The sequence below is a fragment of the Eurosta solidaginis genome, chromosome 1 (assembly GCF_040869045.1).
Source record: "Eurosta solidaginis isolate ZX-2024a chromosome 1, ASM4086904v1, whole genome shotgun sequence".
Lineage (NCBI taxonomy): Eukaryota > Metazoa > Arthropoda > Insecta > Diptera > Tephritidae > Eurosta > Eurosta solidaginis.
In genome coordinates, this window is record NC_090319.1 from 176,558,481 (window position 1) to 176,572,621 (window position 14,141).

The window sequence follows — 14,141 nt, forward strand, 5'->3', positions numbered from 1 at the left end:
TACGCTACCAAAAATATCGAGAGAGGTATCAAAAGACGCGAATAATCTCGAAAATAATAATCCGAAGGCGGAAAATAAAAATTGTATCTCAGTTCTCAGATATTTGCAGTGGAAGTGGCGATTTCCATGTGGTTGTTGTAATATTGCGTACCCACAAAAAAAATTGTGAACATAAGTGTTTTGCGCGGAAACCCCAATCTGATACCATCCGCATTTGATGCACGTATTGTTGGTTGCATCTGTGAGTGAAGAATAAATAGCACAAGAGAACAAAAACTATTTTTTAACATACTAAACATTTATTTTATATTATTTCCAGGCGAAGAAGATCAAACTTATGTGCAATGGATGTGGCTACAAAATGGTACATTAAAACGCTGCTAGTGCGGTCATTGGTTAAAATTGGTTGAGAAAGCTCCTGTCTAAACTTATTACTTTTAAATAAATGCAAATATATTTTTATTAAGAAAAAAGTAACCAAATAAATTCACAAAATTTAAATCTAAAACGAATATAATTGCTTACAAGTAAACAACAAATGGAATAGAAAACGTACATTTGACGAGAGCTGCTTTCAGTTTAGCCAACAAACAACTACTGGCATAATATTATTAATATAAATAATAATAATTTAATACTTTATAAACACTGTAATTAATTTATGTTGATTATATTTAGTGACTGCTTTCCAAGGCAGTCGGTTCTATGTACCGGAGCGACTCGGAATTTTTCCCGACCAAGGACTTTAATTTAGTGTAACCCCATTTAATTTGTTGCGTCCCTCCCACAAATTGTCATCCTCCCAGCAGCTCCTTGAAGCGGGACTGCTCCATATTCTCTTGCTCCGGGAAGGTATCCATTCCAATCCGGGTCCGTCTCCTGACACCGGTCCTGAGAAATGGTTTTGCTGCATCTGCCGGAAAAGAATATTTTTAGGACGGTCATACTCTGTTCAGTGTGTCTCGTGTAAGGGATGGTTGCATCGGACAGGTTGTTCTGGGCTTGATCCCAAAACCCGACGTCCACGTAACTTTTATAAATATTTTGTGGCTCCTTGCTGTTCACGTCCAAGGGCGTCCCGTAGTCTACGCCTTAGCGCCCCCCCCCCCCCCCCCCCCGCCCACTACCTTCCAGCAGCCAAGCTGCTCAGCAAGCCACAACTAGTACCCGCTGCTTCTCGCGCCCAGCGGCGCCAACAACTCACCGTTTGCTCCATTTGCCAGCACAGAATATATATGTTTGCGACATCCGCCCAAAGAAGCTCCTGCCTTGGGCGGTGCCACTTTCCTAGATGTTCTGCTCTCCGCGACGGCAACCCCCCGACGGGTTTCATTGCGTCATGTTGCCAGGTCGCAAACCCCAATCTACCGAGTACCCCAATGCTTGCCCAAGGACCCCCAGTCCCAGGGCCACAACAGCAGTTGCGTCCTGGCCATCCGTCACTTACTCCTAGAGTGGCGACGTCTCCCGCTATGCACTTCAGTATTCTGCAGTTAAACTGTAATAAACTAACTGGGAAGATCACAGAGATAGTCGATTTCATGAAGCGGCACAATATTCGCATTGCTGCGATTCAAGAGACTAAACTCACAGCAAGATCTGCACTGCAAACCTGTTCTGGGTATAATGTCCACAGAAAAGATCGCATGAGCGGAAATGGAGGCGGCCTCGCGTTTATCATACACCACTCTGTGCAATATCTATATATATTATATTATATTATATATATATATATATATATTTGATCCTGGCATCGACCGCAGGGACAATGTCTTAGAACGTCAAGGCCTATCTGTCCGGTCAGGCGATGCAAACCTAGAAATCATCACCATCTACATCTACCGCCCTAATATTAGCGCCCTACTCACTGGCAACAATCGCATTATCTTAGGTGATTTCAATGCCCATCACGATCTATGGCGGGCGGACAGTAGGGGTGATATGTTGGCGGATCAAATAGAAGAAACGACGTTCAGCACAATAAACTGAGACGCCCTCACACGTATGGTAGGTAGCTGTCACAGTTCGCCGAATATTTCAATCGAGAGCGCAGAACTCGTAAACTGGCAGCCGATGGTAACATTGGCATCCGACCACCCGCCTATACTTATTTCGTCCGAGCAAACCGCCGACTTCATCGTTACAGATAAACGCACTTTCAAAAAATGTAAAAAAGGAAAGTGGGAGGACAACCTCTTTGCTGCCCTCCCTATCCCGACTGATGCCCGCCAAGGGGAGCGTGCTTTCCGAAAGTCATTGAATCCGCCTCGGCATGTTTCATTCCCGCCGGGAGAATTCCCGAAATTCGGCCTCACTTCCCGGCGGAGGCCGCAAATTTAGCGAGAGAACGTGACCTTATAAGACAGCTCAACCCAGGCGACCCCCAAATAAGGGATATAAACCAACGCATCAGATTGCTTGTGGATGAACACAAGCGGGCGAAATGGGAGGAGCACCTAAGAGGTTGTTACCTCTCTGCCGGTGTGGGTAAACTTTGGTCCACCGTAAAGTCCCTATCGAATCCGCCTAAGCACAATGAAAAAGTTTCCATCGCCTTCGGCGATAAAGTGCTGTCGGGTTCGAAAAAATGCGCGAGCACTTTCTGTCGTCAATATGTAATGCATTCTACGGTCGACAAAGATAGACGGGGGGCCAACAGACACGCACATAAACATAAATTCAGCGCGTCACCAACTACCATCACTGCCAGAGAGGTTGAAGATGCCATTGGTCACGCTAAACCATCCAAAGCAGTGGGCCCAGACGGCATAGCCATGCCGATGCTTAAAAGCCTAGGGAAAGAGGGTTTCAAATACTTAGCACATGTCTTCAACCTGTCTCTTTCCACCTTTGTCATACCCGAAAAATGGAAAATGGCCAAGGTGGTCCCGCTACTAAAGCCTGGGAAATCAGCTAACATAGGAGAGTCGTATCGTCCGATATCTCTCCTATCGCCAGTAGCAAAGACGCTTGAAGCCATTTTGCTCCCATACTTCCAAGCTAATTTGCAGCTAACCTCTCATCAGCATGGCTTCAGAAAACTCCATAGCACCACCACCGCACACAATGCCATCAGCACCCAGATAAATTGCGGTTTAAATCAAAACCCCCACCATAGAACAGTACTCGTAGCGCTAGACCTATCAAAAGCATTTGATACGGTCAAGCATGGCACGTTACTGCAAGGCCTGGAAGGGTCTACCCTTACCCCATGTCTTAAAATGTGGACCGCAAATTATCTGGGTGGTCGGCAGGCATCGGTGCAATTTAGAAACGAAACATTAAAACCAAGAAGAATTAAACAAGGGGTGCCACAGGGTGGTGTCCTATCCCCACTTTTGTTTAATTTCTACATATCTAAGCTACCTTCACCACCGGAAGGAGTCACTATCGTTTCATACGCCGATGACTACACAATAATGGCCACAGGCCAAGGCCCACAGATCGATGAGCTCTGCAACAGAATAAACGGCTACCTCCCTGATATCTCCAGTTTTTTCGCCTCGCGAAACCTGACATTATCACAGACTAAATCTTCCGCGACCTTATTTACAACATGGGCGTCCCAAGTGTCGACCATTTTGAACATCCACGTCGATGGCACTACGCTACCGACTGTCCTACACCCCAAAATATTGGGTGTGACGTTTGATCAAGATCTGCATTTTGGTGAGCACGCAGCCACAATTGTCCGAAAATCCAGAGCCGTAATAAAATCCTCAAACCCCTTGCTACTCGATACAATCATAAAACGTTGGCCTGGCACTAAAGAGCAACCAACTATGCTTTGTATTTAGTTTTTTGCAACCATTCTTTTTAGGTAAGGGTAATGGCAATGTTATTGGATGTGGCTGGAAAAGGGTGCACCCAAACGGTGTGAATGTGGATTTTATTTCCAATTAAAGGAAGTAAAACAAATTTAAAAAGAATTACAGCAAAATTAAACTTAAAACCGTGGTATATATTCGTCCGATATATTATTAATTTGAATATAATTGTTTGTACACTCTAAATAAACTAAGAATATTAGCCTATGGTATAACCAGTCAAGAGGTAACTACTATTACCATTCATATTTACTTCAGGATGTGTGCGATTTGGCAATATTTGATAGTAACGTAGCCAATTTCAAGTCAAATGCAAATTTGTGACATTAGAGTTGGTTTTCAGCTCTACATACAAGTCCATTAACAATTCCTTGCTAAGACTGTACAACACTATTGGGCGTGAATGTTTTACAAAGCGTAATAAAGCTTGCACGATGTTACTTGGGTGTTCCTTTCCTGCTATGACAAGTGCATCGAACTTGACGCGCATTAACTCACATGCACGCCGGTTTTCTATCTGCCATTTCTACGCCGGCGCTGCTGCAACTGTTGCAGATGGGTTATTTGTTTCGCTATAATCGCCGGTGCTATCGCTATTAGGGGACACTGCTGTTGTTGTAACAGTGCTTGATCTTGCGCCCGAAGTTGTTGCAGAAAAAAAAAAGAGTTACGTTATTACAGCTAGCAAGGTTTTATTGTGCTGCAATGGCGAAACCCTGTCCGAGGTTTTTGAGCATACAAATTTAGGTCTTCTGTAAACAAGACCAGAAGGGCTTTGGAGAATTCTCCAAGTGAGTTTTTGGCAATATTTTTATACAGATCAAGCCTGTCTAATCGATTAGTTAATGTTACTTACCCGCATCATCTTCGCTTAGTTTCTGCTTTTTACTGCTAGGCTCTCTTTCTTCAATGGGTGTACTTGGCTCAGTCGCGACCACGGGCACCTGTTGATCCTTCCCTTGATATTATTCTCGCAGCACCGAATATAAATTTATACAACGTTGTAGTTGCTCTTGCATTGCTTGCTTCTGTGGCACATTACCTGGATGCATGTGCACAAGTGTCGCCTCAGTGTTAGCGCCAATTGAATTCAGAAAGCTTGCTGGTAGCAGACCACTTGTACCACTCTCATACATTAAATAACTACGAAACCCGCTTACACCCGCATATGAGATGTTATTATTTTTATTATAATTTTATTAAAAGTTACGCAGCTGACAGCCGTAACTGACAATACTTCAAATGGATTGGGTTGCGTGAAATTAAAGAGTAGCAAAAAATACTACTATGTATAAAACAGTTGATAGGGTTGTTGTACGTCAATTTCGTTAAGTAACTAAGTTGGTGAAACCGAAAAAAAACCAAGCCGCAAATCTGGACTAACTTAAGTCACAACTAAGTTTTAGCCTAAGTCGAGTTGGTGAAATCGGCCCTTAGTGTTGTTAATATTTGTCACAATATGTTGTGGATACAACCAACAGGTTCACGAGGAAAAATACATCAAAAGCAGAAGCTACATTATAATCTTCGACAACATACTTCATATCATACTCACATTACGTAGCAAGCCTCCTACGTCCGTCCATCATCAATAACATGGTAAACAAACATCCATTCCACCTGAAACAACATATTATCTGGATTAACATCACGATGCACAAAACCTATATTATGTATGGTGTCAAGGGCGAGTACAACTTCCAATGTGTACAATATGGCCCATTTTTGTGGTATTTCATACCTGGACATAAGCAAAACAATATCACCACCTGGCATATAATCCATAACCATATAATTAGATGGCATCTTGAAAAGCAAAATGTGATTGTACAATCAAAACGGAATTGGCATGCGCCATAACATAACGTTCTTTCCAAAAGGAAACCGAATATGGTCGTTTCATCATTTCGAATTTGGAGTTTTTTCTGGGCATAGACCTGTCGGGAGGATTTATGTCGTCCTAATTGTACTCCACCAAAAGCACCGACTCCGATTAATTTCATAAAACCAAAATAATCCGCAGATAATTGCGAAACAAAAAGGAGTTGTTTCGAAATAATGATATGAAATTAACTACAAAATTTTCATGAAAACGGTCTTAAAATTATCCGGAGATAATTCTGAAATAATCCCGAAGTCATCCCGGAATGGTTGCGAAACAATCCCGAAATAATCCTCTAATCATTTTGAAACGTGCATATTTTTCTCAACATTACCCATATGACAAATATTATTCGTTTAGGACACATTCCGCACACCTAAATGCGCCAATACTACTTTTGTTTTTACATTCTTTTCTCGCTAATTAGTAGACGGTAAATCGAGGACACAGTTCGGTAGGTATTGCACTGTGAATACCGGCTATCCTCATAATTTGGAATTGTCAGATCTTAGTTAGCTCCCTTCTAATATAGATGTGCGGTATACAGATTCAGTGTTACAATGGTCTACCAAAACGGTTCTGAAATTCATTCACATGCAGAACGGGAATTTTTTTTTTTTAACTTAGAGTTATCCTGGCATGAGGGACTTAACTCATACACTTTTGACATTTGTTTAAAATTAACTCTGAGCTTGAAAAACAACTTGAAACCCTGCAAAAGGGACTAATAGGTTAAACCTTTTTACAATCCTGGATGTAATATGCCCTAACATGACGCCAACAATCAACACAATTCTAATGTGCAACCAGCGTCTCTAACACCAGTCCCTTTGTTTCAATTCGGCTGATTCCTTGGACTTCCGTGAGAGGATATCGGTGACAATTCATGATTGGTCGAACCTTTGCATTTTGATAAGCACTGTTACGAAACGAGGGAAAACATGAGTGTATTTCTACCTAGAAAAGCCTTTCAGCCATTCTTTTTTGTTTAGCAGATGACATTCGGTGTCGGCATTAACTATGAAGGTTCCCCAATGCGTCTGTTTAAACGTTTTGGCGTTAAGTGATCTACAGCAATGTTCAGGCAAAACAAACTAAAATATTTTATAGAATATCAAATAGAAAGCAAATTTGCTACTCACTTGGTCCAAGCATTTCAGCTCCTCAATAGGATACGCCACTTTTTGGCAGCGTACACAAGTTTTACTCATATTTGCTGCCCTTTGTTAGACCCGTTTGCGCACAGATGCATTTGAACACATTCCTTCACCGACTTAATGTGAGCTCGTGAAAATTTTGTTATATATCTTTATTTTTACATAAAAAAAAGGCGCTGCACCTGAGTTCTTTTTGATAACACAAACTGCTTTTACGAATTTAGGAAACGTTTTAAATTGATTTGCCACGATTTTTCTTTGTGCGCAGAAAATCTAGCAAAGAAATTAATGTGTTAGGTGATTTTCGATTAATGAAATCAAAATCCTCAATATTCATGCGCAATTTGGCATATCTGCTTCGATACCGTTTCATGTTTGGTGGCATATTATGGCCAAATATATAAGTATTTGCAAATGCTAGTTGTAGTCTTTTTATATAGTATGTTTTGTTATAGATGAGTGGTATTAAGGGAAGTCAGCGGCGTTCTGACGAGGTCGCGATCGTGCGAATCGCCCTCAACTGTTTGTCTCTCCTGAAAATAAAAAGGCAAGATTAATTAATAAAAAGGATAAAATCTACGCGTATACTATATACTCACCACCGCGTGTTTTAAATGAATGACTTTTTGCCATTCAGGAAATGGAAAAGTGTAGCAAACGTCAGAATTTATTCACTCATTTCTGACAGTCAACGCACTGTGATACCGACATTAGGCCTAATGTGCTGCTACACGCGCTACACGCACTACATAATGAGCATTACATATCTCGGTCAATCATTCATTTGGTCGAGATTTAAAATACTTATTTCCACGAATCTCAACATTATCGGAAATACACGTCGAAAATAATGGTGAATGGTGGAAATGCAACTGCACAGGCAGTCTTTTATACCTTTTCAGCCAAGTTGCGAACCGTTCCGTGTGGTGGTAGGCCACTTGTGGTAAAACAAAACACACCACAAATTATGTAGCACAAGATTTAGCGACATCGACCGACAAAAGTCGAATTATTTAAAGCAAAATACTAAATCACTATCCAGACTGAATGCATGAGTGCTAAAATCAGTTTTTTCGTTTCCTTGCGCACATAAGCATTTAGGTATGACCTTTAATTTTTTATTTCAATTAAATTCTCTTTCTTTTTTTATTTTGCGAAAACACATTGGACATATTTTTTTACGCCACCCAACCACCCAACCAACATTCCGCCAACCTCAATTTGGTCATGATCAATGGTACCAATATTCTTTAAGATCATGACCCGTTACCCAACTTTATTTGCCAAGTCATAGGGAGGCGCAAAGCGTTTCGACGTCGCTTGCCAGCTCTGCGGCAGGTACCATAGACTCTGTGCCGAATATAGAATAAAATCCTCAGAGGAGAGGTTGCGGGCAATGTTTCTACATAAGTACTGTACGAACTGTCTGTCGCCCCTTCACCGCGTGGACAAGTGCAACAACAAATATCGCTGCAAACGGTGCCCGGAAAAGCACCACATCACGCTCCATTTGGATGAGCGTCAGTCAGAACGCGAGGATGCAGCCACAATGGGAGAAGACACTCCGTCTGACGACACTTTGTCCATCAACCTAACGGGACCGACAAAATCCTGCGCTCAGCAAGTGGAGGAAGAAGAGATGGAAGAAAAGAGGGCGGGAGCGGAAGAAGAGCAGGCGAAAGCGGAGACAAGGCCATCGCCAAACAAGAATGAGATGCGCAGTTTCCGGCCGTTGTTGCAGCACGAGACGAACGTGGAGAAGGTAAAGTAAATGCGAAATCAACAAAAAAATCGGCGGCACCGGACGCCCAAAACACAAGAGCACTATCGCGCGGCACACCGGAAGGCTTCCGGACAGGTCAGCTTCTTCAGCCTAATCCATCGGCCCTAATGCGGCCCTTCGTACCCAATGCGCCGACGGTCATCGTGTGCATCGAATCGCGCGGGCACTTACACTTGGTTCGTGCCATTATTGATCCCTGCGCCACCAGCACAATCGTCGATGCAGAGCTGGCGCGTGATTTACAATTGGAGCACCAAGGATCAGGGCAATGCACACTCATTCTGCGTGGCAAGTTCTGGTCATCGACGGATGTCACCACTCAAGCCGCAGTTGTCAAAGGCGACAATCGCTTGAGTCCGCCGTTTGATGCGGAACCGAATATTTCTGCGCCTTTTCAATTTGTACGGCTAGCGGATTCGCAATTTTACCTCTCCTCACCCATTCGGCTTACACTCGGCGCTGACATATACGCCAAAATGATGGTGAACGGTACACCGGCATCTACAGTTGGCGGTCTCCTAACGCAACCGACCGAATTCGGATTGGTGGCTCAGGAGCCTGCCAGAAATAAAATTTTTGTCCTCACAGCCTCACACGCGGATACTGTTATATATACTTAAGTAAACACTGCACGGAATTCAAAACTACGTACTTGTATCTAATAATTTCTTTTCTTTTTCCACAGGAGAGCGAAACTTGAGGCCAACCAAACGGTGTGCAGTGCTTGCAGTCCGTATCTTCATCGCCTTACTTCGATGCAGCGCCTTACTAGACGTGTGATGACGTGACATTCCTTTTTTCTTTTTTTTTTTGTTGCTTACGGCAAGGGGCCGGTATGTTTAGGCACAGATCTAAATATATCTGCCGTCCCTCGTAACACACGCTTGTGGTCACTAGCACACACAGTCATGTGTGAGTGGTAGTAGGTATGCATATTTACTTTTACCGCTGTGAGCCCTCGGTATAGCAACTTTGTTTCTGGGCAACCCAACGAAGGTGCTGTATCGTGGGTTCATAGACTCTTGTCGCAAAGGAACTCGTCCTCTTTGAATCCAGCAGTCGTCAAGGAAACACTGAATCCCACGTTCACGTAAGTGCTATTTTTCATATACCTAATCCTATATTCGACAACAATTGTTAATATTTTCCTTTATTTTTAATAAAACCATAAATATTTCATTGTATTAACACGAAACCTTTTTGGTGTTTTTATTTTCATTCCTTTTTTTCCGCCTAACTATTTTTTAACAATTACGTGCGTGTGCGCCGTTGCCAACACGCAATTGTACAGTGAGCCTTGAATCGTTCCAACCCCGTGGAATATGGTTAAGAGAACAAACTCCTTTGAAAATGTTATACAACCAGAAAGAAATCAGTTCAATTGTTTGCTGGAGTTGTACCGGAGCCAACCCATCCGGCCCCGGTGCTTTGAAGGGCTGGAACGACGTTAGAGCCCATTTAATTTTACCCATAGTAATGAACTTCCCCTCATACTGCTCGTCAGTGTGGGTCTCCCTCCAGTTCATTGCTTCATCACAATCGCCCGCAAAGTGCGTGCTCAGGTGCAGACAAAGGGTGCTCTCTGTCGAATCCGTCCATGTCCTATCAGACCCTTGCAGGCTTTCCTGGAAACATTTTGGAGCACCAGAGAGCACCTTTCTGAGCCTAGATCCCTCTGACACCAGCTCCATTTCGCTACAAAATTTCCACCAGGAGGTCCTCTTCGACGACCTTAGCAGTTTCTTATAATCCCTTAGAATAATATTGTATGCATCCCATTTTTCAGCCTCCCTGGAGGCTTTAGCAAGATAGAATGCTTTCCGACATACCTTGCATAAATTATCTAGATCCCCGTTCCACCATGGTTGTTTGGTTTTAACCCTAGATTTCTTCCTAGTACAGGCCTTATCAAGAGCCTACCCGCATGCCTTCGTGAACGAGTGAACCATATTATCTAGCTCTGCAGAGTTCTGGGGTATATGAGCACTAAATCCTGAGCTCCTCTTTTGAAGCTCCTCACTGTAGACAAGCCAGTTGGCGTTTTTAAGTTTCCTATGCCAGACACTTTTGAGCCCCACCCCGCCGAGGTCGAAGCGGACAAATCTATGATCCGAAAAAGTGGTCATTGTAGCATTATGCGTCATGCCCATCTCTGCAATACATTTGCGGCATTACGCACCATGAACTTCTATGCCAATACATTTTAGTAATAGCATAATCATATTACAATATTATGCGACATAAATTACATTGACCTAACACAGCGGTTCGCTAACATCAATGGGATGCCGAATATGAAACCTTTGTCAGTTCACACCTAACAAATTCTGCTTAGTCGCACACTCCGGTCAATACACTGCCGATCGTCAATATTAGTTTGTCACCAAAATATTTACATACAACCAATAATGTGAATTAACCAAATATTCACATACAAACATTTTACATGAATATCAATCTGCTGACTTTGCATACAAATCTACATGTACGCATACCACCATTACAAATGTACGTATTTTTTGTTTGTTAGTATTAGGATAATTATGAATGTGTAGGTTAAGAAATTATCTATAAAAGAGAAAGAATTTTTTCAATAAAATGAATTATTGTCAGACAGTGAAGCTGAAACATTTCGTCTCATTAATTTTAACTTTTCATGGCGATCCTGCCAGCTCAGATCAAACATCAGCACAACTGCTAAAACGATCTGACTGGAAAAGATCCTGCCAGTTCAACCTTTAAGCATAAAATTTGCTGAATAAGCGAAAAATTGCTAAAGGCGATCATCTTGAAGGAAGAGCCTGCCAGATCCTGCTAAAGATCTGAAAGGCTAAAGTAATTAAGAGTAATTATCGAAATCCTAAAAAGGATTCAAATACATTTTTTTGAAAACAACTATGTAATTGTTTGCAACGATGCAAGTGATCCCATTTCACAAGAAGTTTGTTTGCAAGGATGCAAGTGACCCCATTTCACAAGAAGTTTGTTTGCAAGGATGCAAGTGATCCCATTTCACAAGAAGTTTGTTTGAAAGGATGCAAGTGATCCCATTTTACAAAAAGTTTACAACAAAGGGCGCATGGCAGCGAATGCATAATCGAGTGGAATAGACACTTCAGAATCCAAAAGGCACGCATGGCAACGAATGCATAATTGAGTGGAATAAATATTTCAAAAAAAAAGACGGTACAGCAACAATCCCAATCCCGACTTACATCAAACTGGCAGCTATCTTATGTATATAAATCTTTATAATTTTTATTAGAATCAATTGAGCGGCCTCAGGGACGCTAAGCCATTAGCAAAAACGAAAGGATTTTTTTTCTTCATCTAAGTAGGAATAAAATTAAAATGTATTATTTGAAAAGAAAATTTTAAATATTAAAAGCTAAAGAAAATTTTTAACACTATCGATGAAAGTGACATAGAAATTAATATTTTGTAAATTGAAAAAAAAAAAAAAAATAATAGTAATAAAATGCTAAAATTTTTTTTAAGTTAAACAAATTTTTCCAGTTAAAAATAAAAAGTTTCTTAACGTTAATAGAGTTAGCTAGATAACAAGTAAAATGAAATGGTAAGGACATTTTTTTTACAGTCAGTTAACTTCCGATAGTTTCATCTATCCCTTTGGAAAGGGCCCATAGGACATTTTACAAATTTTTTCAATGGAAAGGGCCTTCCCAGATTTTCCCCTCCAATGGTGGGACGAAAATACATTACACACTAGGGACCTAAAAAAGGAATTAGAAGGGTTAGAGAAATGGTGGAAAATAATAGGAATGGAAAGGGAACTCACAATAGAAGATATAATAAATCCCACAACCAAGGAAGAAGAAATAATGAGAATGATTAAGAGAGTGTTCCCCAAAAATGCTAAATGTTAAGCTATCGTAGCACCTAATAATTTTTTTTCTCTCTGAAAATTAAAGTTAATTTTAAAATATTTTTATAAACTATATTACGCTAATAAACTTAATAAAAACATAGGATAAGTAATAAAACCAAAATTTTAATAACAATTAAACTTAGTTCATTTCTCAGAAATATAATTATAGAAAATTTTCAGCATGGCTTGTTGGACAAAAATAGCCCAAGGCATAATGATAGCGATAGCTGACTATGAATTCGGTAAAGAAACCTCTGAAGAGGAAATAGTTGACAACAAATTGATAAAATATGAGCCAGAAGCCCAAGAGGACACAAAAACGACAGACATTTGGCTAGGTGCTTTAATATGCACGATAGGGCTATTAATCATAGCGATAGCCGCTATACTTAAAAACTATATGAAATTTAAATATAGGCAAATGAATAACGTGCAACAGCTCGTCTAAATTTTTTTTTTCTTCTACCCAAGTTTCCAAACTCAAAGCTGAGGAAGAGCAATAAACAATTGAAGTAAAATCTCAAATAATAAGTCTCAAAATGTCACAATCGACAGTAAAGGCAGCCCTGCCTAAAGCGAACAGCAAATCAAAAATTTGCATAACACCTCTGAATGCTCCTGACATAAATAGTCTTGAAGCAATAGAAAATTCTAGGACAGTGGAAATAAGCAAACCCTAAGAACAAAAAAAAAAAAAAACCAATATTTTACAACCAGCCCATAACAACAAAAAAAAAAAAGAAAAGAATGAAGAAAAGTCACAGAGAACCTATAAAAATATAAGTGAGGCGCTATATAAATTTGCAGCAAGAAACATGTCGCGCTCCTAAAATGGTAGCGTAAGAAATACAAGCAACCTGATTGTAGATGATAAAATTAACTTAGGACAAATACTTATCAGGCTGTACACACGTTGTACAAATGCCGCCAATACAGGACTTGGTATTTATAAGGAAAACACAGTTGTCCTGAGGGACAAATAGGTGGAAAATGATTGATTATTTACTCGAATAGGCAAATGTAAAATAATAATTGATAGTTCTCAAAGATCAAATAGATGCATTAACCAAAGAAGTTGTACATGTGACAAATCCCGGTATAAAAATAAAAATTAATTCTTCATAAAAGTCATGACGATTCTGTCTTGGTGGCCGCCGCAGAAATCGAATGACAAATAAGATCAAAAATATATTGCTGGAAAATATGAAAATATCGAAATATGAAAAAGACCATTTAAAAATACGAAACATTTTTGCATCCACTGTATCTTCCCTCTACCCATTAGCTGAACTACTAATATTATAAATTACCTTGCTCTTCCACCATCTACAACCACTAAATTTTCCGAATAATTAACTAGAATTTTTTTTTATTATTGGTTCTAAGTTTAATATGACCCAAATGAAATAAAATAGAAATGAAAATCTTCGTTTAATAAAAACAGTAAAGAAATCTAATTATGATAAAATAGCTACAGTAAGGAAATAAAAATAGAAAATTTAGCGTTAGTTAGAGGAGAAGCAGCTCATAAGTTTACATAATAGAAAAATATTTTTACTTTAGCCAGAGGTGAAATAGGAAATATTAACAAGAAAATATTTTT

General features: G+C 40.3%; 1 pseudogene; it reads right to left on the reverse strand.

The window, feature by feature from the left end:
* Positions 1 to 4,026: 4,026 nt before the first annotated feature.
* Positions 4,027 to 6,920, reverse strand: LOC137238755 (uncharacterized; annotated as a pseudogene).
* Positions 6,921 to 14,141: the final 7,221 nt, after the last annotated feature.